The following is a 24,133-nucleotide window of genomic DNA, read 5'->3' on the forward strand; positions in this document are numbered from 1 at the left end:
GGATAGTACACAGAATCCATGTGTGACACTCTGTATCTGAGAGCAACATGCTAGAAACCCCATATTCACCATTGCCATATATTTCTGATATGTTTTTTACAAAGTATGCCTTGCGAGGTATCATTTTAAAAGTCCTGATCCCCTCAACATGAATATGCTGATAAATTGTGTGTGCTATCATTGTATGTGAAGTTATGAAGTATTGCTATATATATATATGTAACTAAACTATGTTGTGAAGTGGGAAACACCTACAGCCAGTCTTTTAGGTATAACAATGGGATAGCCAGACAGAGTTAATGGCTAACCAACACCTTCAAGGAGCTTTTAAAGGGGATTGGAAACTGGATGATATAGGAAAGTTTGAATATGTTTAGTTTCATTTTTATTCAGAAAAATCTTTAAACTCCATGCCTATAAAATTTGGTCCATTGTCTGTAACAAGTACAACCAGTCATCCATGTATGGCACAGAGCTGTCTGAGCTTTTCACAGGTAGCAGTGGAGGTCATTGAGGTCATCACATGCACTTCTAGCCATTTTTAATGAATGTCAGGGGTCCTCAAACTGGGGGTTGTGACCCCTCAGGAGGTCACAAGGTTATTATGTGGGGGTCACAAGCTGTCAGTCCCCGCACATGCTGGTAAGGATGACATGGCATGGGGGGGGTCCATCACTTTTGTGGGGAGGTTATCACAGCCTGAAATATTTCCAAAGGGGTTCCACAAAAAAAAGTTTGAGAACTCCTGATGTATATCCTTTTTTATTAGAAGGTTTTTTGCCACATATGGGCCTGCAAACTTATATGTATGTGGAGCCTTGGGTGTCCAGATCATTCCCAGGGGTGAAAAGGTGCCAGCAGTGGGGTCTGTTGGTGTACCTGACATTGGTGACTTCTCCTTATTACTTAGCCTCATCCATGTTTGGCCACCATACATACCTCCAAGCCAAAGATTTCATGCATGAAATGCCAGGATGTGTTTCATGTATCTGTCAGGACATTCCCTCATCCTTCTGGGGGAAAAATGTCTGCTGTATCTCATAACATGCAGCCATTCACCATACGAAGTTCTGTGCTCCTGGTCTGAGTGGGCAGAACTCTTCCCCCCTTACACTGATTTGCCCAGCTCTGCAGTGTGTGCTGCTGAACCGGGACAGGACAGGATCTTGTCTAGTGCTTTTCTTTATATGGGAAGCCTTCATTGGTGTCTGGTCAAGGTGTTCCTGTTCTGTGAATAACAAACTCTATCATGGAAGCTCCGCAGAATCAGATTGTTCTGGTACCAGAGATCACCTTAGGGTAACTGTGTTGGTAGGCTGATGCCCTGCCTTATCGGCTATCCAATACTCATAAGGTCAAAGCCTAACACTGTAACGAGACAGGTGTCATGGACAGCACACCATTCTTTTCGGTGAAGAGTCCCACAAGTGACTGGTGATCTGTAAGAATGGTAAGATGCTTCCCATACAGGTTGATAGGATTTTTTTATTCCAAAAATAATAGCTAGGCTCTCTTTCTCTAACTGAGAATAACCCTGTTCAGCTTTAGTCAGTGCCCCAGAGATCTATCTAATGGGCTGTTCTCCAACATCCTTCATGTTACGTGATGAAACTCCCCTAACTCCTATGATAAATCATCATATGACAGGATTAATTCTTTGCCCAGGTCAAAATGAACAAGGAACAACTTGGATTTGAATAGCTGTTTAAACTCCTGAAAAGTTCTCTCATCTCTTTTCCCAAGCCAGAGGTTCCTTCTTCAGGAGGTGATGCAAGGGCTCTGAAAGGGCTGAAACATTTGGGAGAACTTCTGGTCTCACAAAAAAGCATTTACTTTGTTTTAAGTGAAGCCCCGCTGCCTCCAATCATTGAAGTGTTGACAGACGTTCAGCATCACTGCTGCTTGCGATGAGGATATCATCAATTCTCATTGCCACACATAGGATACCTTTCAGCAAATTTTCCAAGGCGTTCTGGAAAATTCCAGGCACTGACAATATTCCATGTGGCAATCTATTGTACTGGTATAAGCCTTTTTGAGTGTTTATAATGGTTAATTTTCTTACAGTCCACCTCCAGACTCATCTGCTGGTATGCCTACATTTCCAGCTTACTAAATGCATAATCTCCACCTAACACTGCCAGCAAGTCCTCCATCTGTGAAATGGAGCAATTGTTTAACTTGGAGAACTAATTCGCTATGACTTTAAAATCCCCATGGATACGGAGGTCTTGTCTGGTTTAATTACGGGCACTATAGGTGTGGCCCATTCATAAAACTGCACTGGTGAAATGATATTCACCTTTTCTAGCCTGTCTAACTCAGTCTCAAACTTTTCTCTGAGGGCAAACTTTTCTCCCTCATGGTCCTGCTGTAACATATTTTTGCTTGTCCCCATCCTGGATTAAATCCTGGTTGTTACACTCTTCAAGGTCCCTAACCCTTCTTTAAAAATATCTGAGTGAGCATCAAAGACTTCCTGGAGTATTGGTGCTTTGCTAGGGTCTAATCTGAAAATTGCCTCACAACTCAATCTTAATTCTTGCAAGCAATCTCTATTTAGCAGATTTCTCCTTTGTCTTCAGATCACTAATGCTGGTACCTTTTCTTTTGGCTTGTATATTTTACAGGGACAAACACAGAACCTACCCCTGCATGGGTTCTCCAGTATAAGTACACAGGGTCACTCCTGTATTCACTAGTGGGCTCAGACCTGCTTTCTATTATGTAGATTCATTGAGGAGGGTAAATGAAGCCCCTAGGTCTAGTTCCTTTTGTACTGACATATTAAGCCTACAAATCTTAGAAATGTATGCCATCTAATCCAGTCTTCTGCACTAAGGCAGGACTAAGTATTATCTAGACCAATGGTTTCCAACCTGTGGCCTGGAGGCCAAAAGTGGCCTGCAGAGGCTTTCAAAGTGGCACACCACTCCCCTCCTGCTGGCTGCAGAAGGGAGCCGCTGCCTAAGGACCCAGGCGGAGCACGTTTCCACAGGTCGAAAAGACCGATGCAGGCTCCTTGCTGCAGCCAAGGGGATGGGAGATCAGCGTGTCCTTCACCCTGGCTGTAGCAAGGAGCGTGGCAAAATACTGCACCTAGGTCCATAGGCGCTGGGGTCCCTGATGGAGCCAGAGGGAGGGGAGCACTGATCTCCTGTCCCCTTGGCTGCGGAAGGGAGCCACTGTTTAGGGACCCAGGTGGAGCGAATGGGGCTACAGGACAGGTGTGTTTTCCCTGCTGCAGCCAGGGAGACAGGAGATCAGTGAAGAGGCTACCTCCCTCCTCACTGAACATCTTCCATGTGGCTGCAGAGGGCTGCTGGCAGAGACTGGTAGTCCTCCAGGGTTGTAAAAATGATATCTGTGGCCTTCAAACCAAAAAGGTTAGGAACCACTGATCTAGACATCCTTGATAGGTGTTCATCTACCATTAATTCATAAAGTCCTATTTTCTTTCCTTTTAGTATGTCTCCTGTAGAAAGCATATCTCAACCTCTGTGTCCTCCTCCACCTCAAAGTAAAATGCCCTCTACTTTCTTCCTTTTCCTCTGCTTAGTTGGTGTTGAGCCGGGGACCAATTCTGATCAATTCATGTGCCCTCAGTTGGGCACACAGTGACTATGCCAGCGAAGACCAAAAAGTCAGTATCCTCAATGCAGAGCTATTGTTTATTGAAAAGCAGATATCACAGACAAATAGAAAGGACTATACAATGCCTCTCCTTAGTAAGCCTCAGTTTCCCAAGTATAAACCCTCAGTAACTATGCTGGCCCCACACAGTATCCTGACTAGTAAGCAAAGCGGGATAGCTACCACTCCTAGGTGATGACTGTCTCTTCCTCCTTCAGGTTCCCTCAGATCCTTGGTCTATTTTCTGAGTCCCTCATAGTGGGGTCTTGGCTACTCTGATCCCGAGGCCCTCTGATCTATGATCCCTCAGAGCAGGGTCTAGGTTTCCCTGAAGCCCTCTGGTCTTAATCCTTCTTCTGTCCGACAATATCACTGGCCCTCTTGGATATAGGAGATATGGACAGAAAAACTAGATACATGTGATCGTCCCAGTACTTATACCCTCTTCCCAAAGAAGTCACATGTCCTCAAAATATGCAAAATATGCTTTTCCAGCAAATTATGTGCCATATCCCAATTAATTCATAATTTGGGCAGGGGGATGCGGGGACTGGCTGATATTCACTTATCGTGGACCACTCCCCTCCAAGCACCTGATGTCACATCGTTCTATAGGGTCAGTTGACCAAGGTCAGCTCGCCCCAGATTCGCCATTACATGCATCCACATGTACACACCAGGCAAACTGGTCACCGGCTGACCGTGACCATTCGTCTTTCACATCAGCATAGCTGCTTACACAGGATCTGGACAAACGTTTATGACACATATTGATGCCAAGTACAAGTTTGGCCTTTACAGTGATTTTCCACAGTCTAGTGCTATGAGGCCCTGCTTGCAGAATCCTTTAGCATTCAGGCTCACCAGACTTGTCCATTGTGATACTATATAGTGATTCAGCACCATCCCTACAGTTGGGGTATACCCTCCTGGGCTTGAGACACTGATAGTCACCTTTGTGTTTTCTGGCTAAGTGTCCCATCTTGAGACATTTATGCCACTAGGCCATTATAAATTTACAAAAGGATGCAAAAAGAGCTTATGCACAGCAGAAACACCCGCTCTCACCTGGTTCTGCATTTTGTTTACAAGGACCCTCTCTACACTTAGCTCTGAGATTCGGCGGCAGTCGATGAGAGTTACGCAAGCTATGCAAAAAATTTGCGTAACTCCCGTCGACTTCTCTGCTCCTCTTCTGCACACCATCTTCACTGCACTGCGCCAACGGGAACCGCGTTCCCATCGACACAGCACTACGCCACTTGTGAAGGTGGTCTTAGTACATCGATTTCTGGATCGACTGAGCAGGTATTCACTGACCACTCAATCGATCCAGAGAAACTGATCTGACAGCAGCGACTTTGCCGCCGTCAGTGTAGCCATAGCCTGAGTCACTGTAATTTGAACTGCATTCTAATACCAAATCTTGGAAGCTTTTCCACTGCTGCTTTCATTCCTGTTGCTAATTCTACAGCTCTGGGCCAGGTTATGTTCCCCTCTGCCAGCAATTGTCTTTAAATTCTCTCATTATTAATACCACAAATAAATCTGTCTCACAGCACATCCCTTAGGACTTTTCCAAATGAGCAATTCTGTTAATTTTTTTAACTCTGTCACATACACAGGTACTTTCAATTTGCCTCCTTATTCTACAATGCAACTCGAAAGGTTTCATAATAATGTTTGGCGTTGATGTGTAGTGCTCTGTTAAGAGCTTTTATAGGTCTTCTAACCTTCTCACGTGGTTTCGGAGGTTCATACAATCACAGAAACATAGAAAATTAGGGTTAGGAAGGGATCTCAAGAGGTCATCTAGTCCAACCCCCTGCTCAAAGCAGACCAACCCCAACTAAATCATCCCAGCCAGGGCTTTGCCAAGCCAGACCCTAAAAACATGTAAGAATGGAGATTCCATCACTTTCCTAGGTAACCCATTCCAGTGTTTCACCACCTTCCTAGTGAAAATATTTTTCCTAATATCCAACCTAGACCTCCCCACCTGCAACTAGAGACCATTGCTACTTGTTCTGTCATCTGTCACCACTGAGAACAGCCTAGCTCCATCCTCTCTGGAACACGCCCCCCCCCTTCAGGTAGTTGAAGGCTGCTATCAAATCTCCACTCACGCTTCTCTTTTGCAGACTAAATAAGCCCAATTCCCTCACCCTCTCTTCATAAGTCATGTGCTGCAGCCCCCTAATTGTTTTCATTTCCCTCTGCTGGACTCTTTCCAATTTGTCAACATCCTTTCTGTAGTGGGGGGCCCAAAACCGGACACAGTATTCCAGATGTGGCCTCACCCGTGCCGAATTGAGGGGAATAACCACTTCCCTCGATCTGCTGGCAATGCACCTACAAATGCAGCCCAATATGTTGTTACCCTTTTTGGAAAAAGGACACACTATTGACTCATATCCAGCTTCTTATCCACTATAACCCTCACGTCCGTTTCTGCAGAACTGCTGCTTAGCCAGTTGGTCCCCAGTCTGTAGCAGTGCATGGGATTCTTCCGTCCTAAGTTCATGATTCTGCACTTGTTCTTGCTGAACCTTGTTAGATTTCTTTTGGCCCAATCCTCCAATTTGTCTAGATCACTCTGTATCCGATCCCTACCCTCCAGGGTATCTACCACTTCCCCCAGCTTAGTATCATTTGCAAACTTGCTGAGGGTGCAATCCACTCCATCATCCAGATCATTAATGAAGATGTTGAACAAAACCCGCTGCAGGACCGACTCCTGGGGCACTCCGCTTGATATCAGCTGCCATCTAGACATCAAGCCATTGATCACTACGATCCAGCCAGCTTTCTATCCACCTTATAGTCCATTCATCCAACCCATACTTTTGTAACTTGCTGATAAGAATACTGTGGGAGACCATATAAAAAGTTTTGCTAAAGTCAAGGTATATCATGTCCACTGCTTTCCCCACATTCACAGACCCAGTCATCTCATCATAGAAGGCAATCAGGTTGGCCAGGCATGATTTGCCCTTAGTGAATCCATGCTGACTGTTCCTGATCACCTTCCTCTTCTCCAAGTGCTTCAAAATGGATTCCTAGAGAACTTGCTCCATGATTTTTTGGGGGATTGAGAGGAGACTGACTGCTCTGTAATTCCCAGCTCCTCCTTCCTCCCTTTTTACTGGAACAAACTCTTTAAGAGGGAGAATGTTTTACTGCCACAAACCCTAAGGAAAAGTGCTTTCGGTTTGTCCTTATCTATAATCTCATTTTCAATAAAATGAGTGACACAATCTTTCAATATGTTGCTGCAATCCTCATTTACTGGCTCTCCCCACCTCCACCCCTCGTGGTGCTGTGGCTGGTGGATCTGGCTCTCTCTGCCATGGCCCCAGAGCTGGTGGACCTGGATTTCCTTCTGTGGCCCCAGCGCCAGAGGAGCAAGAGGTGTGCGAAAGGGTGTAAAAGCAGGATATGGGCCTCCCCCCAGTCAACAGGGGCACAGAACTTCTCCGGGGCTAGGATGGGGAAAGCAAGCTCCTCCTTCCCTGGACTGGGCAGGGAGACGACAGGTCCTCCGGACGAAGGGCCACAGGGGGAAGCCAGCTCCTCCAGCTGCAATGGGCACAGAAAGTCCCCCTCCAAAAGCAACTACATTTTTATTCCTGTGCATGCCCCTGTGAGGCACTGTCATCTCCCATCCCAGCCCAGGGCAGGAGGAGCTCCCTCTCCCCGCTCTGGCCCTGGAGTTCTGTGATCCTGCTAGTCGCCCCCACCACCCTTGCAAATGCTCGTGTCCCAGTGAAAAGAATCAAAGCCAAGTCTTCCTTTTAAGTCTCCTTAGGGTATGCTTTGCTTTCCCTGTTTTGAGTAAGCTACAGTATTACTTTTATCTACTACTATCAGATGTTTCTGAACATACCTTCGTATTCAGCTTTGCCTACCAGCTTTCAGACATCAAGAGCCTCCTCAGCAGAGCCTAATACTTTGTCATGTGTTCTTCCATTTAGTCATTTAAAAAATGAAACTGAATCTAAAGTTAAGATTAATTTTTAATTAGTTGGATGAGAAAAAAAAGTATTTGCCTTAATTTCAGATATTAATTAACATGGGGCTATTTCACATTTTAGAATGCCTTATGACTCTTATTATAAGCATGGAAACTATCCCAATAGTAAAACATGTCTGTTCAGTTTATATACCAGATAATGCTATTTATGATTCAGCTGCAGTTTTATTATTTCCATTGTTCTCATTTCATAGAATCAGAGGTTTAGAAGGGACTGCAAGGATGATCTAGTGTAACCCCCCGCCAAGATGCAGGATTTGTTGTGTCTAAACCATCCAAGAGAGATGGCTATCCAGTGTCCTTTTTAAAACCTCCAGTGAAGGAGCTTCCAAAACCTCATGCATTTCATTTATTTAAATTAAACTAAAAAGGAAAGATGCCAAACCATAGCTCTAGGCAATCTACCAATTATTTAAAATACTGGTCCATACTGGAGTAACCATTCAGCAGTCTAACTCAGCCCACATATGACAAAATGAAATTAACTTAACCAGCCAGTAATTCAAAGCAGTAAAATATATCCTATTCCACTCATTGCCTCAGTCTTTCCAAAACACCCCAGAAATTAGATGGTCTATCCAGTATGCCCTATAGGTCAAATAGATTCCAACTATTTGAGATCCTAGTGGTGAAAGACTTCTGGACCCAAGGTGCCCTCACAGAATTCTTTTTCCAGCAGTTCCCTCTCTTGTATTCTGAGAGAATCTAGTCTGAGCACCTCTGATAACCATAAATGGTGCAATGTCTCATAAGGAGACAAGCAGTCTCTCAAATAGGTTGAACCCAGGCCATGTAGGTGTTTATAGGTGTTGGACAGCCATCCTCTCTGGCCGGGTCGCTGTGGCCCTTCCTCGGGTCAAGACTCGGGGGGAGGCCACAGCGCCTTCCTGAATGGGGAACAATTAGCACTCTTGTGCGGGTCTTAGCCCTGGCCCTCAGGCAAGGCGGGGAGTCCTATGGTCCTGAGCCTCCAACCCCAGATGGGGTGAGGCACACAAGCAGTCTACTGCCCCAGCCCTTTAGGCAGGGCGGGCTGGCAGTGGATCCGTTATCTGCAGCGGCAGGGAAGAGTATGCTCTCCCATGGTGGCTAGGGAAGGGGGACGCAGGCCTACCCATCTCCACTGAGTCCAGGGCCAGGGCCCTAGCAGTGGCAAAGGCGTTGCCACTGAGTAGGCAGGGCTCCCGCCACAACACGTGAACAGGGTTTGGCCCCTGTCTCAGCCACTGACTCTGGCTGTCCCTGGGCCACTTCTTCCCCATATCCCCAGGTACCTGTAACCTCCGGGTCCTTGGGGTTGCAGGGGTCCTCGGTCTGCGGCAGGCCCACCAGTCCCTCCTCATCCACTGACAGCAAGGCGGGGAGCTCCTCGGCAGGTGGCAGCTCCTCTAGGTCACAGGGCTCCTGGAGTGCTTCAGCATCAGGCAACTCTTCCAGGTCCTGTCCAGCCTCTGGGGGCTTGGCATTGGGCAGCTCCTCTAGGTCCCATCCAGCTTCAGGGGGTATCTCCCATCTGGGTTGCTTAGGGGGCTCGGTCCAGTCACTGGGATCTGGGAGCCTGATTCAGTCACTGCAGTCAGGTAGCCTGGTCAAGCCACCGGGGCCCAGAGGCCCTATCCAGTCTCTGGGCCCTGAGGCAGGATTAGGGAACAGTCGGGGTCTCTGCTCTGGGAGACAAGCATCCCTGGTATCAGCTTGGCTCCAATCTAGCCTAGGCCTCAGCCAACAGGGCAGCACAACTGCCTCCAACAGCAATCTCCTCTCTACTGAGCGCCAGGACCTGTCTTTTATACTGCCCCTTCCTGTAGAGACTCCGCCCTGATGTTGCTGATTGGGCTGGCTGGGCGGTCCTATCACTGCCCGGCCTTTCGGTTGCCGGGCAGACTGGCCTGCTGGCCCTATCACAGTCCGGCCCTTCTGTTGCCGGGCGGACTTGCCTGCTGGGTCTGTTTCAGTCCAGTCGGGTCACTGTGGCCCTTCCTCGGGTCCGGACTCTGGAGGAGGCCACAGCGCCTTCCTACAATAGGTAAAAACCCAGCACCTTAAACTCAAAACATTATGCAGCCAGCAAAGATCATGGAACACCAATATCCTCTGTCACAAAAAAATTTTGTTATGAGACCTCACAGTCTATTGGTTGGTGGGTCAGCACTGCCAGGCAGAGTAATAATGGAACAATGACATAGGCTGAGCTCAGTTAAATCTTTATTGCTGGAAGAGAATATAGAGGTAGCTCCCCAGCTTCTGGTACAAACAGATTCACTTTTCCCTTAGTCAGGAATAACACCCACCTACCCTGAACTTCCACCCAGAGCTACTTCCTGAGACTGGAGTCATTCCCACACGGGAGAAGCCATATCCCATAGGGTATCTGTCTATGTACCAAAGAACACCCACACACCCAGTCCGTAGCAATACTTCTTTTAGCAATACTTAATACATGGTCTGCCATGTTCTGTACCAACTTCAGTTTCCAGCTGGATTAAAGGTGAATTGAACTGATTTATTGAATAGTGTTTTCAAACTGTTTCTATTAAACCGCATTTGGACCAGGGTTTGCATGGGAGTAGATAACTGTGCTGCTGGAAGCACCTTTCTAGAGAGACATACAACAGCTAACATGGCCGCTTGTGGTCATATACAAAAAATACCGTTCTTCTTTTTCTGTATGAGCTGGGATGTTAGTCCCAGTATCCTAGCCAAAGTCCAATAACATTCTGTCTGCATAAAATTCCCCTTACAGTTTCAGTTAGTTATGTTTTTCTTCAGTTTCTGGCCTAACTAGGCATATGGTATTTGCCAATCCACTCCATCTGCTTTTCATTCTCCTGTTGGGTAAGGTGGGAGGGGGCCATGTAGAAGGGCCTTTTATCCTCCTGAGAGAGCTCGATTAAATTGTCATGGAGGTACTCTGCAATCCTCTCCTTAGGATGGCTGCCTTATTTCTTCCTCCCCAGTAGATAACTTTCCCACACCACTCCACCATAAGTATGGCTGGCACCACTGCAGTAAACAGTCGAGTGGTATATCAGCCCAGTCAGCTTCAGAATGCCAGTAGTAGCTGAGCTCCCTGTGCCTTGTTACCTTCAGGAGTTAGATATCAGCTAAAACCACCACTGCCTATGGAAACTAGTGCAATTGCCCTATATTTGTACCCATGGAATAGGGGCTGAAATTTTATTGATTCATGCAACCAAAATTCCTTCATAAACACACTCTGCCCCTGGCAGGTTATACTCACCATGGCTGGGGATGGAGTGAGGCTATGTGCTGAGGTGCTTCAAAGCTGAAGCATTAATAAGCATATCTAATTAAACGTTTTGGGAATAAGGGAAGGGATTGTAACAGGGCAAACTCTGTCCCCATCCTCTGATGCCCAGAAACCTCTGGCTCTCCAGTGACTTGCACCTCCATTTTACGTTTTTATATTCCCAACAACACCAACAAACACCAACACCAACACCAACACCAATCCAGTTTTATTGCAGTCCAGTATTTACAGTGGTTTCTTGCCTTTTCCCACAGGACCTGAGAAGAACAGAGATCTCCCTCCCTTGGGATCTCAGAACATACTAACCCAAGTCTCTCCCCTTGACTTCCTTCCTGTGTCTTCTTTTACAGCCCTCAGCAGATAGCTAATTGGTTCATCGGCCACCAGACTGGTCAGCTAATTAGCTGCATATTCCCCAGTCAGCCTTCTCCAGGGGAACTAATTGGCACCTAAGTGATCAGATGTGTGGCTCGCTTGTTAGCCTCCAGCATTCTGTCACAGGGAGTTTTGGAACTTATCTTTCCCTTTCTATTGTGACTGTAAAGCCAGTGATAAATCTGTCAGTTTTTATCAGCAGCTTTAGCCATTGTAGCCACAAGGGCTGCCTCTTCTGAAATTGCAGAACGCCTGACCTTGAGAAGGAGGAAAAAGAAAAGAATTAGGAAGGACATGTTGCATGAGATCCTGCAAGCCAGTGCTACGTCAGACTAAGGCTAGAGAGCCAACATGGCAGACAGCATGGAGGAGGAAATTGCAGACAGGAGAAAGGCCCAGGAGTCCCATCAGGAAAAGGAGAGGGAGATGTACCAGGGCATAATGGGTCTTCTCAGGCAGCAAACCCAAATGCTGCAGAGCCTAGTTGACCTACAGGTCCAGAAACCCCACACTTTGCCATCCTTGGAGAATTCCATGGCAGCAGGTCCCTACACCTCTGAAAATTCTTTGTGGCATCACAGGTTGCACCCTTACCCCTAACACTCCACACTAGGGAAGAGCAAGGAAAACCACAGTTTCACATAGGTTCTCACAGGTCAGTGTAGGTATAGCCACAATGGACTACATTTGTGCACTGAAATGGACAGATGTGTTTGTTGCCTTTCCAATTTAAAAGTTCCTTTCTGTTAACTTATGTTTATAAATGTATTACATTCCTGTTGATTTTTTGCACATTTTTTTCTGCACTGTTTTTGCCATTCAGATTTCTATTAGTTCACAGGAAAGATAAGGTGGGTGAGGTAATATCTTTGACTGGACCGATTTCTGTGGTGAAAGAAACAAGCTTTCAAACTACAAAGAGCTTTTCTTCCGGTTTAGTTCACAACACATATTGCAGAATGTATAGCAGTACTGCAAACACACAGTACTTGTAAATTTACAGCAAGCACCATGGAACTCATAGTTTCAGGAAAACATTCAGTCACATTTATAAATGTACAGCCAATACCACTTAATTCCTAACAGTGCCAAAAGCTCCAGGCTCAGACAACAATCCATCACACAACACTACTGTGGCTGACCATTAAAGTGCTCTTTCAAAGCCTCCCACAACCACAGAATTCCATATGGAGCTCTTGTAATGGCTGTCGTGTCTGGTTGTTCAAAGTAAGTAGACAGACACTCCACCTTCTCCCTTCACAGTGGCAGTAGTTTTTTCCCCTTTGCCTTGCAGATATTATAAAGGACAAAACAGGCAACTATAACCATTGGGACGTTTTCTTCACTGAGATCCAATCTAGTGAGTAATCACCACCAGCATCCCTTCGGTCTACCAAAAGCACATTCAATTGTTCTTCTGTGCCTGCTAAGCCAGTGGTTGACTCTTTCCTTGGTGCTGTCAAAGTGGCCACTGTATGGCCTTATGAGCCAGAGAAGCCAGGGTAGGCGAGATGCTCAAGCATCTCTATTTGCATTTCAGTTTTGCCAAGGGCAATCAGCTTGTCAGGAAAGAATGTCCTTGCTTGCTCTCTGAACAGGTCTATGACATTAAAGATAAAAGTGTCATGAACCTTCCTTCAACAGCCCACATTGATATCAAAGTGAAGTGTCCGCAGTCATCCACCAGTGCTTGCATAGTCATAGAAAAATAATCCATTCTGTTGATGTACTGTGTGGCAAAGTGGTCCAGTGCCAAACTAGGGATGTGTGTGCCATCTATCATCCCACTCCTGTTCAGGAACCCCATTGCTGCAAATCCATTTGCTATGTCCTGCACATTGCTCAGAGTCACAGTCCTGCATAGCAGGAGACGATAAATGGCCCTACAAACTTCCATGACAATGGCTCCCATAGTGGATTTTCCAACTCCAAAATGATTCCAAAATGATAGTAGCAATCCAGCGTTGAAATTTTTCAGAGTGTGATCTTCACTCACTTCTCCACTGTCATTGCAGCTCTCATTCTGGTGTTCCCGCACTGGAGGGCTGGGGTGAACTCACACAAAAATCCAGGAATATGGCCTTTTGCATCTGAAAGTTCTGCAGCCACTGCTCATCATCCCAAACCTGCATTACAATGCAAACACACCACCAGTCAGTGCTCATTTCTTTGGCCTAGAAGTGGTGCTTCACCATCTGCAGCTGCTTTTTGAATCATATAATCCTAGAAGTGTAGGACTGGAAGGGACCTTAATAGATCATCTAGTCCAGTCCCCTGCACTCAAGGCAGGATTACGTAATAACTAAACTATGCATGACAGGTGTTTGTCTAATCTGTTCTTAAAAACCTCCAATGACAGAGATTCCACAACCTCCCTAGGAAATTTGTTCCAGTGTTTAATTACCCTGACAGTTAGGAAGTTTTTCCTATTGTCCAACCTAAATCTCCCTTGCTGCAATTTAAGTTGATTGCTTCTCGTCTGTCCTCAGAGGTCAAAGAGAACAATTTTTCACCCTCCTCCTTGTAACAACCTTTTATGTACTTGAAAACTGTTATCATGTCCCCCCTTAGTCTTCTTTTCTCCAGACTAAACAAACCCAGTTTTTTTCAATCTTTCCTCAGAGGTCATGTGTCAATGCCAACAACAACCTTGAATTGTTTTTTTTTTTGCTATGTCCCTCAGCAAATTCTCCTTGAATATACCATTTTGTCCCCTTTTTTGCGGTACTTCCTACAGATCTGCAAATATAGGAGACTCGTGCATCCTTGTATTTGCAACTTTCATGAAAATAGTGCAGAGTTCTGACAGCTGTATGTGTGTCAGAGATGACAAACACTGGTTTTCTGGTTTGTTTGTTTTTTTAAAGGTGAGAAAATTATGGGATATTGATGGCACTATGGGATGGAAAGAGGCGCATGCTGGGAACTTCAACTCTACCTCCCAGAGATCCCCGGGCAAGTCATTTCTATCCCACAATACATGGCAAAAATTTCCCAAAAGGCAATGTCCCAGAAAGTGGTGCTTGATACACTGGGATACCTACCTGTGATGCATTACATTATGCATTGACACAAGCTCGCCTGATGAGTATGCACAGTGCTGACTTAAGCAGCCAAGTATGCACATACTGCATCTACAAACGTGAGCGGCTTTATGCTAATATAACTTGCATAAGCCAAAGTTTGTAGTGTACACATGACCTCAGTTACATAGATGGAAATCAAGATGAATGCCATTGGAGTTACACAGATGAAACTGAGATCTGTGTGCAGTAGTTAGTACTAACATTTCACCCATGACAGCTAGAGGAGATTTTTGCTGCACATCACTCAGCACATGATTCTCAGTGGAGAGAGAAAGATTTTAGCTCCTCTCTGAAGTCAGTTTATATTCATGGCTCTTATAATTAAACCATGGTGTTATTTTCCTGGGCTGAAGTGGATTAATAATACAATGGTTTTAGTGAAAGCTGAGAAATGTTTCTCTGTGATGGGTTAGTAAGATGACAGAAAAATGAAAGGTTTAGTGATCCTGCTTCTCAGAATTGGTTTACATATCTCAGAATAAAACCCTGAGACAGAACGAAGTCAGCTGACTGATAGACATTTATGATTTCCACAAAAGCATTTTCACTGCATCTACAGTAATAACTAAATTAAGTATATACAGAAAGGCAATGAATGTTCTAACAACTCTCAATTCAAGGACATTTATTGCAAGAACTGTGACTATGAATACAAGTCTGGAAGGAATCTTTCACTCTTCAAAAGGAAGAACAGCAATGAAATGATGAATATTTTCCACTGAAACTAACTCTGTCTGGCCTGTATACTCAGTTAAACAGTAACTGTTCCAAAGTATTGCTGCAGTTCAGATAATCTCCTCTATGAAATACACTAAGTCTGTATTTTTACATTTATAATTGAATAAATATAAAAATGATTAGGCTACACAGAAGTGTGCACTGCAATCTGCATAGAATAGATTCTGCTAAAAACCTACCTTTGGCAGATTTAGTGAATTTGAGGATGTGAGACCAATAGTTTTCATATTAAGAAATTTCTGTGCAAAATTAACATCGAGTTTTATTGGTGCTTTTATATTTCAGCACAGATCAGCACAGATATGTGGTTTTAAGGGCACAATCTTTCAGACCCCACTCAGGCAAAACTCCTGCTGAAATCAGTAGGAGTCTTGATTAGTGAGGACTGAAGAACTGAGCCCATATTAACGTATTGGAGGCGTGATTAATGCCATGTGAAACAATAGATGTGCTCATGAAAATAAATTGGTAACTGCTGATACTTAACTTTTTAATATTTTAGTTTTATTCTTCAGTTTTATGGAATCCTCTTCATAACTCAGCAAATGATTCATGAATCATTAGGGAGCTGGCACCTCCCCCAGTATTAAAAAAACTAAACCTCTAATATTAACCATTTCTTTTCGTATAGAGCGAGGCACATTACTCTGTTGGTTTTTCTGATGGCTAGGAAATTGGTTCTATTAGACAGCTTCCTTTTGCCTACTAGCAGGAAATAATAGCATATTTTTATTGGTGCTATATTAAAATTTGGCTCAAGAGTTTTTGGAAGGCAACCACAATGTGGTGAGAATTTTCTTTTTCTTTCTAGTTTTATTATCACTAACAGCACCCTGATTTGAATGAAAATGAATCTAATAACTGGTGGAAGAAACCAATAGAACTGTAATGAGTTGATAAACTGGAGAGGGTTCAGAGAAAGCCACAAAAATGATTACAAGATTAGAAAACATACCTTATACCAACTGAGCTTTCTGAGTCTATCTATTCAGTTTAACAAAGAGAAAGTTTAAGGGGTGACTTGATCACAGGCTGAAAGTATCTCCATGGGAAACAAATATTTAATAACGGGCTCTTCATTCCAGCGGAGAAAGGTATAACATGATTTAATGGCTGGAAGTTAAAGCTAGACAAATTCAAATTGGAAATAAGGTATACATTTTTAATGGTATGACTAATTCACCATTGGAACAATTTGCCAAGGATCATAGTAGATTCACCATTACCGACAATTTTTAAATCAAAATTGGATTTTTATTTTTTTTAAAAGATCTCTTCAAGGAACTATTTTGGGGGAAGTTCTATGGCCTGTGTTATACAGGAGGTCAGACAAGATGATCACAATGGTCCCTTCTGGCCTTGGAATCTATGAGTTACAGGCAGAGGCATGCTGCACATGGAATTTTTGTTTGACAAGCTGAAATCCAATTTCAACTGTGTGGAAAAACTTCCAAAATAACAGCTTGACTTCAAATTCATGAGTCCAGCCCGATGCAATTGTGCTTCAAGGGAGACTGACCATCGTGAGACTGGTAATTATAAATAAAGATAAGGAATAGTTCTTTAATAAGATATCTATTTTGGTTTCTACCCATAGGGAAAATCACCAGCTAGAAGAGACAGAAGGGAAGACACTGAGAGGAGATCTCCAACTGGGAACAAGGTCTTTTCCACCTTCAATATCATAAGGACCTTAAGGGGGAGTTAGGACTCCAGCACCTTTAGCGGAGGGAGCTATAGACGATAGCACCATGTAAGCATTACACTCCTAGGCCTGGTCTACACTTACCTGGCAATTCGGCGGCAGTCGACAGGAGTTACAGAAGCTACGCAGAGTATGTCGACTGCTGTGCTTCCCTTCTGCACGGCGTCTTTACTGCACTGCACCGACGGGAACCGTGTTCCCATCAACGCAGCACTATGCCACTTGAGGGGGTGGTTTTACAGCATCGGCTTCTGGATCGATTGAGTGGGTCTTCACTGACTGCTCAATCGATCCAGAAAGGTTGATCTGACAGCGGCAACTTTGCTGCCGTCAGTATAGACATACCTCTAGTGTCCTATATGGCTTGCTTGATCATAGAAATGTAGGGCTGGAAGGGACCTCAAAAAGTCGTCTAGTCCGGACCCCTGTGCTAAGGCAGATCCAATATAACTAGACCATCCTTGACAGATGTTTGTCTAACTTGTTCTCAGAAACTTCCAATGACAGCGATTCCACAGTCTCCTTTGTGCCTATTCCAGTACTTAACTATCCTTATAGTTAGAAGCTTCTCCTAGCAACTAACCTAAATCTTCCTTGCTGCAGATTAAGTTGATTACTTCTTCTCCCGCCTTCAGTGGGCATGGAGAATATTTCATCACCATCTACTTTATAACAGCCCCTAACATATTTGAAGACTGTTATCAAGTCTCCTCTCATTCTTCTTTTCTCAAGACTAAACTGTGACCCTAAAAACTTCTCAATGCCAACTTACAAAGGGGTCACTGTACTATAACAGCAACTCCTCTCAGGCCTGACACACTCATTACACCTAACATACTGATGTCATAGTATTTACCCCAAAAGGGTTGTGTGAGGTGTCTAATGGAAGCTTATGTCATACTGATCTTCATAGTCATTATGTAATAATGTATGTATGGGTGGTATTGGAGAAGTTGTATATAAGTATTGAAAATATGTATTAGAATCTGTGGCCCAGGCAGGGCTGAAATGCTGCAAGAAAGGGCTTAGCTGAGAATTTGGTTTAGACAAGGTTAGCCAGTTAAAGTTATGTTTTAGTTTAGTAGAAACATTATACTTCTGTTTTATTTGTTGCCTGTTGTTCTTAATACCCTTGCTCTTTATCTCTCAAATCTTTCCCTTTCTAAATAAACTTATATTTGTTTTTACTATAAGTAGATTACAGTGTTGAGTGTTATATTAGAGCTGATACTCAGTTGACTCAAACAAGCTGGTGTGTGTATACTATTCCCTTAGAAATAGTGTGAGTGTACAAAGACAGGGGTTGAACACAATATGATGATGCTTTTGAAGTGGTTTGGAGGCTGGGGTGCATCTGTTGTTAACCTGCAAGGCAAAATAGGGGCTGGTCTAGCTCTGAGGAGAGTGCTTGAGTGGTTAAAGGGCTGGCAGCTTCTGGAAGCTGACACCCAGCTACCACAAGAAAAACTCCCTCATGCTGGAGGGAGGAGGGTAACAAGTCCTGTGTACCCTGACAAAATGTCACATAAACATTCCCAGGTTTTTTAAACCTTTCCTCATAGGTCAATTTTTCTAAACCCTTTATCATTTGTGTTGCTGTCCTCCGGATGGGCTCAAGTTTGTCCACATTTCTTATATTCAATTTGTGATCCACTATAAGCCCCAAAACCTTTTCAGCAGTACTACCAGCAAGCCAGTTATTCCCCATTTTATATCTGTGCATTTGATTTTTCTTTCTTAAATGAAGTACTTTGCACTTGCCTTTATTGAATTTCATCTTGTTGATTTCAGACCAGTTCTCTAATTTATCAAGGTCCTTTTGAATTCTAATCCTGTCCTCCAAAGTGCTTGCAACTCCTCCCAGCTTGATATTATCTGCAAATTTTATAAGCATACTCTCCACTCCATTATTCAAGTCATTAATGTAAAATATTGAATAATACTAGAGCCAGGATGGACCCCTATAGGACTCCACTAGATATGTCTTCCCACTTTGACAGTGAACCATTGATAACTACCTTTGAGTATGTTTTTTCAACTAGTTATACACTCACCTTATAGTCATTTCATTTATAGCACATTTCCCTAGTTTGCTTATGAGAAGGTCATGTGGGACTGTGTCAAAAGCTTTACTAAAATCAAGATATATCACATGTACTGCTTCCCCCCATCCACAAGGCCAATAACCCTGTCAAAGAAGGAAATTAGGCTGGCATGACATTAATTAGTCTTGACAAATCCATGTTGACTATTACTAATCACCTCTAAGTGCTTACAATTTGATTGTTTAATCATTTGTTCCACTATCTTCCTGGGTATCAAAGTTAGGCTGTTAATGTTTAATGAATAGTAAAAGCAACCTATGTAGAATATACAAAGATATCTCAGTCTACATCGCAGTTTATAGAAGGAGACAATGGACTGACTAATATCCCTGTAGAGAGCAATTTTCTTGCAAGAGTTCATGTTACCTTTAGAAATGGCTTCCAGAACTGTGCACACATTATGCACCAAGATAGACTGCCAGTTAGTATTAAACAAAGCCATGTTCTAAATGATACAAATGATACAATCAAATTCATTAAGGCATGTGCCATTGTGACACGCTGCACCCCCATGCACCCTTATGGTGTGTATCATTCATGTTCAACCTTACAGTGTAATTGTGTATTGTTGCATGCAAAGTATGTCATGTAAGATGTTTTTGGAATGCACATGGCATACTGAACATTATTGTTATAGTAATATGTTTGTTGCAATGTCATGTGTATGGTTATGAGGTTTCGCTATGTAATATTCCCAAATATGTGTATCATGGCTTGAGACAGATCTAGGCAAAACTACAAATTTGAAGGGCAGCTCACACCTCACTAAGGCATGTATAAAACAGACCAGCTCCTCCAGGGACAAAAGACTGGTTTAGGTATCAACAAAGGATCAGAGGCACTCTCAAGTGAGCCACCTCCCCTTTTCCTTGGCCAGCTTGGAGCCACAATAAAATAATGCTCAGGAAATGGATGAACCCATACAATGACATTGTTTGTCACCTGACCCTGAAAGGGGAAGGGATGAGGACCCAGAGTGGGGCAAAGGAACATGTTAAAAAGGGGAGACATTTTGCTGTTCTCTCTCTCTTTCATCTCCATCTACAAACACCATCAAGCAACTGAAGTGACTCAGGGGGAGGGCCTAACTGAAGGAATCCAGCCAGCCTGTGGTGAGAATCATTTGAGTTTGTAAGGTTGTTGAAAGTGGGAAGCTTAGTTTAGTATGCAATTTGTTTTTTGTTTGATCAAATCTGACTTATTTTCCTCTGATTTATAATCACCTAAAATCTTTCTGTACTTAATAAATTTGTTTGTTTTATCTAAAACAGTGCATTTGGTTTAAAGTGTGTTAGGGACTCCATTTGAAGTGACAAGGCTGGTGCATATCAATTTATTTGATAAATTGATGAACCAATGAGCTTGCAACGGGCAGTGGGCAGCACTAAAAATTGTGAGACGGCAGTTCCTAAGATTGCATCTGGGGACTGGGGGTTGTGGCTGGGGTCATTCCAGTGCATAATCCCAAGAGCGGCTGGCCAGAAGCACTCACTCATTTAAAGTTGGGAACAGCCTGACTGCTGTAGGCTGTGCGTGAGCTGACAGAGGAGAGGGAGTTCACACAGCAGAGCAGAGTAAGGCAGGCTCCAAGAGTGAGGGATTGGGGTGACCCAGCAATCCACCCATCTAGGTTGCAGAGGGGAATGCCACAGCCATAAATACAGCTGAGCAAATAGAAGAAAGAATTGTCCACAAATATTCATTTGAAAGCAAATTTCAATTAGACGACACCAATTTTGATTTGACTTCCAATGAAAATTCAATCACTTGAATTATACTAGTGTGAATTCTCACAAAAATGAAGTTATAGATGAAATATTTGCAAAAAGTGAATTTCAGAGTGTATATTTGATCGTAAATTCACCATTCATGCTTTGCTGGGTAGTTTAATAAATTATCCAATCATACAAAAGATATAAGATATAAACTATAATTCCACTCAATATTTTTAACATACAAACCAGAGAACAGAGGTCTGGCTAACCTTTCTGATAGCAAACCATGGTTGAGGCCTCAGTTTCCCCTCTTGTCTGAAGTCTCCCTCTGCTGGCAGGGTAGTTTTTGTCTCAATTCCATCTGTTGCTGCTTGGGTGATTTGATGTGGTTTAGCTCTCCAGCCAAATCATAAAGTCCTTGTGACAGAGCCCTGACTCTGCCACTGACTTCTCATACAAACGACTCTGATGCACCCAGTTCGTAAACACCAACATATAGTTTGTGTTATCTCAACCACCATCCCTTTAAAGTCCTACGCAGCAACTCTGTTTACAGTGACATGTAAACATCATCCATTTTTGCCACTTACCCTGGTCCTGCTAGCCCCAGTCTTGATAAAGTAAAATCACATGGAGATTTCCTGCTGATGGCAAATATAGCCTGGTACTCCTTTCAAAGATCCTTGGCAAAAGCTCTGTGGAGAGCTGGATTTCCAGAAAACTAGTTTCATTGCCACATTGTATCTGAACAGGAAGATGCTATTTCAAATCAGATAGCTTGCCATCTAAATCTTAAATGCTCTCAGTCTTCAGTGAAAAGGCAGGTCGGGCACTTACCAGAATAGTCACAACCATGAAGAACCTATTAGCATCCTTGACTGCAGGAATGAGCTGTCATGCAACAGTTGATGCACCATAGGATAGGAGACACAGCATTAGTGGCTGACAGGCGCATCCACAATCAAGAATGCAGTAAGTGTGACTGCTGTATATGGATATTGAATTGATTAGTTTACAAGGGGAATGAGTTGTTAATCTCAGCCAATTCCTTCCTGGGTATTTCTCCAAATATTAAAAACACTGTTGTTGTCATATAGGCCCTGACCTGAAACCAATTATGCACATGCTCAACTTTACTCATGTGGGGAGCCCACTGACATCTATAGGACAACTTAGCAATGTATGTGTTTCAAGGGTCAGAGCCTAAATAACAACAATGATAAACTCCTCAACTGATGTTAACCCACATGGTTCCATTCAAGTCAATTTACACTGCTTTACACTAGCTGAGGATCTGGATCACAGTGCTTTTAATACAAGGACGTGTTTAGTAGGAATAGGATGCAATCATCAAACTCATGTCTCTTATTAATCCACTATACATATAGCAACCACTAGCGATTATGTTTACTGCTGTAATATTCTCTCTTCTACCCCACAATGTTGACTTCAGTGGGACTATTCATGAGGATTAAGTACGTGCATTAGCATTTTTATGATGCGGGCATTGATGATTGGCAGTCTGTCTAGGAGAGACTGAGTACTGAAACAGCAAAGGATTTTGCAAGTCAAAACTGAGGCTACATATGGACATTTGCACAGGTTCTGACCCTTCTTAAATTCACTAATTTAAAAAAAAAATTCCTTTTTTTTTTTATTATTGCCACAAAGCTCAGACTATAAACACACAAAACCCTAGCATTCTAAAGCAATCTGATTTTTATATTTTCCTTTTTCTGCCCCATAAAAGTCTGCACTATAAAGAAAAAAATGGTGGCATGTACTTAACAGTAGATATAGTTTCAGCCTTTGGATCTATATCAATCCTTCAAGTTTCTCACTCACAGTTTATTATGTCATCCAGAATTTACTCCAGACTATCTACCCTTTTCCATATGTTTCTAGAAGGATGTGTGCATGAACTCAAGAACACTGCAAAACATGATATTCAGCCATAAGAAACATTTTCCAGAGAACTAAAGGAAAAAAAATCTAATGGAAATTCTAGCTGGCTTCCAGTTTTATTCAATCATACAAGATATTTAAACATCAATAATTTAAAGCTTTTAGTTATGGGAAGAAACTTGCTTTTTGATTTATTTTATCTGAATCTGAGATTTCACTGAAGATCTTTTTATGTCTTATATTACACACTTACATTTATGTGTTTTGTTTATCTTGAACACTGCACTCCATTGATAAGGTTTTTTAAGCTTTATGTAGACTAACATCCTCAAGGTTCTACAGGCAAGTCTTTGTTTTCTGATGTTTAATAAATGTAGAGGCATGTGTGAGATGCAATGGCTGCCTGTATGAATTATATTACATCAGGTTATGTAACATGATATAATCGTCTGAAGCAACTGAATGTGATATTCATGGCCCCTCAGCTAGAAGATTTCAAATGATGTACAGGTAATTGTCTGAACACAATATAATAGTTCCCAGATATTTTTCCTATGGACTGTTTAAGAGTAAACTAAATATACTGCAGCTGACCTTGCTGATTTCTCCCTCACAACCCTGTATACAGGAAGAATGAGAGGAGAATGGTTTGCTACTGCAGTCAGAGAACAGAAAGCAAAATCCTGATCTCCAGGGGCTAGTGTGCCCATGAATCAGAAAGTGAAGGCAACAGAGAGGGAGATAGCAAAAGCAGAAAAGACAAACCATGTGAATTATATAAACCAGATTTTCACTGTGAGTCAATCAAAAACGTTTCATTAGTCTGTCAGGGCCTGTAAAGCTTGGCAAAAAGGTAGTTTATTTGAGTTCAACTCCCATAACCAAACTGGCAACCCTTACAACAGGAAACCACAGTTTTATAGAAAAAGTATTTTTACATTTTTTTCTTTCAGCCCAACGTTTATAAAAACTGCCTTACAGAGACTTTACCTTACTTTTCATGGCTAAACAATACTAGTTATAAACCCCTCCAAATGTAACCCTACAGGTAGATACAACTAATAATTCAATCATTGATAGCTTTTTTAAAAAACGGAGGGAAAATGGCCCGAGGCTCCCTTCTATGTCTGTATGTGAAGAGGAGTCTGCAGTGTGATGAAATTCCATTTAGAAGTCTCAATGGGGTCCACAAATCTAGAGGAAGAGTAGGACAGTCAAGCATAGGAGAGAGTGGAGCTGATGTAAACTGATTTTGGGGACAGGAATTATTTTATTTTTGCCAATGATGTCCAAAGAGGAACAAAGATTTTATTCCAAAGCCCTAGATTAGACAACATTTGCATCTGAAAACAAACATTTGTGCAGTGTCTAGCATATTTCAAAGGTGTTGGTTAACGCAAATTACTTGCCCATCAATTCATGGATGAAAACAGGCACACAAACTCTAGTCTAAATATACCCTGGACAAAAAATGTTTAAATGATTTTTAGAAAAATGGCCTTTCTGAAAACAAAAATAATTCCCATTTTTGATAAACAAAAAAAATCTATAATGGTTAGGATTTTTT

Source organism: Emydura macquarii, unplaced genomic scaffold, assembly GCF_026122565.2.
Source record: "Emydura macquarii macquarii isolate MOO-44397 ecotype Brisbane River unplaced genomic scaffold, CSIRO-AGI_Emac_v2 contig_2636, whole genome shotgun sequence".
NCBI lineage: Eukaryota > Metazoa > Chordata > Testudines > Chelidae > Emydura > Emydura macquarii.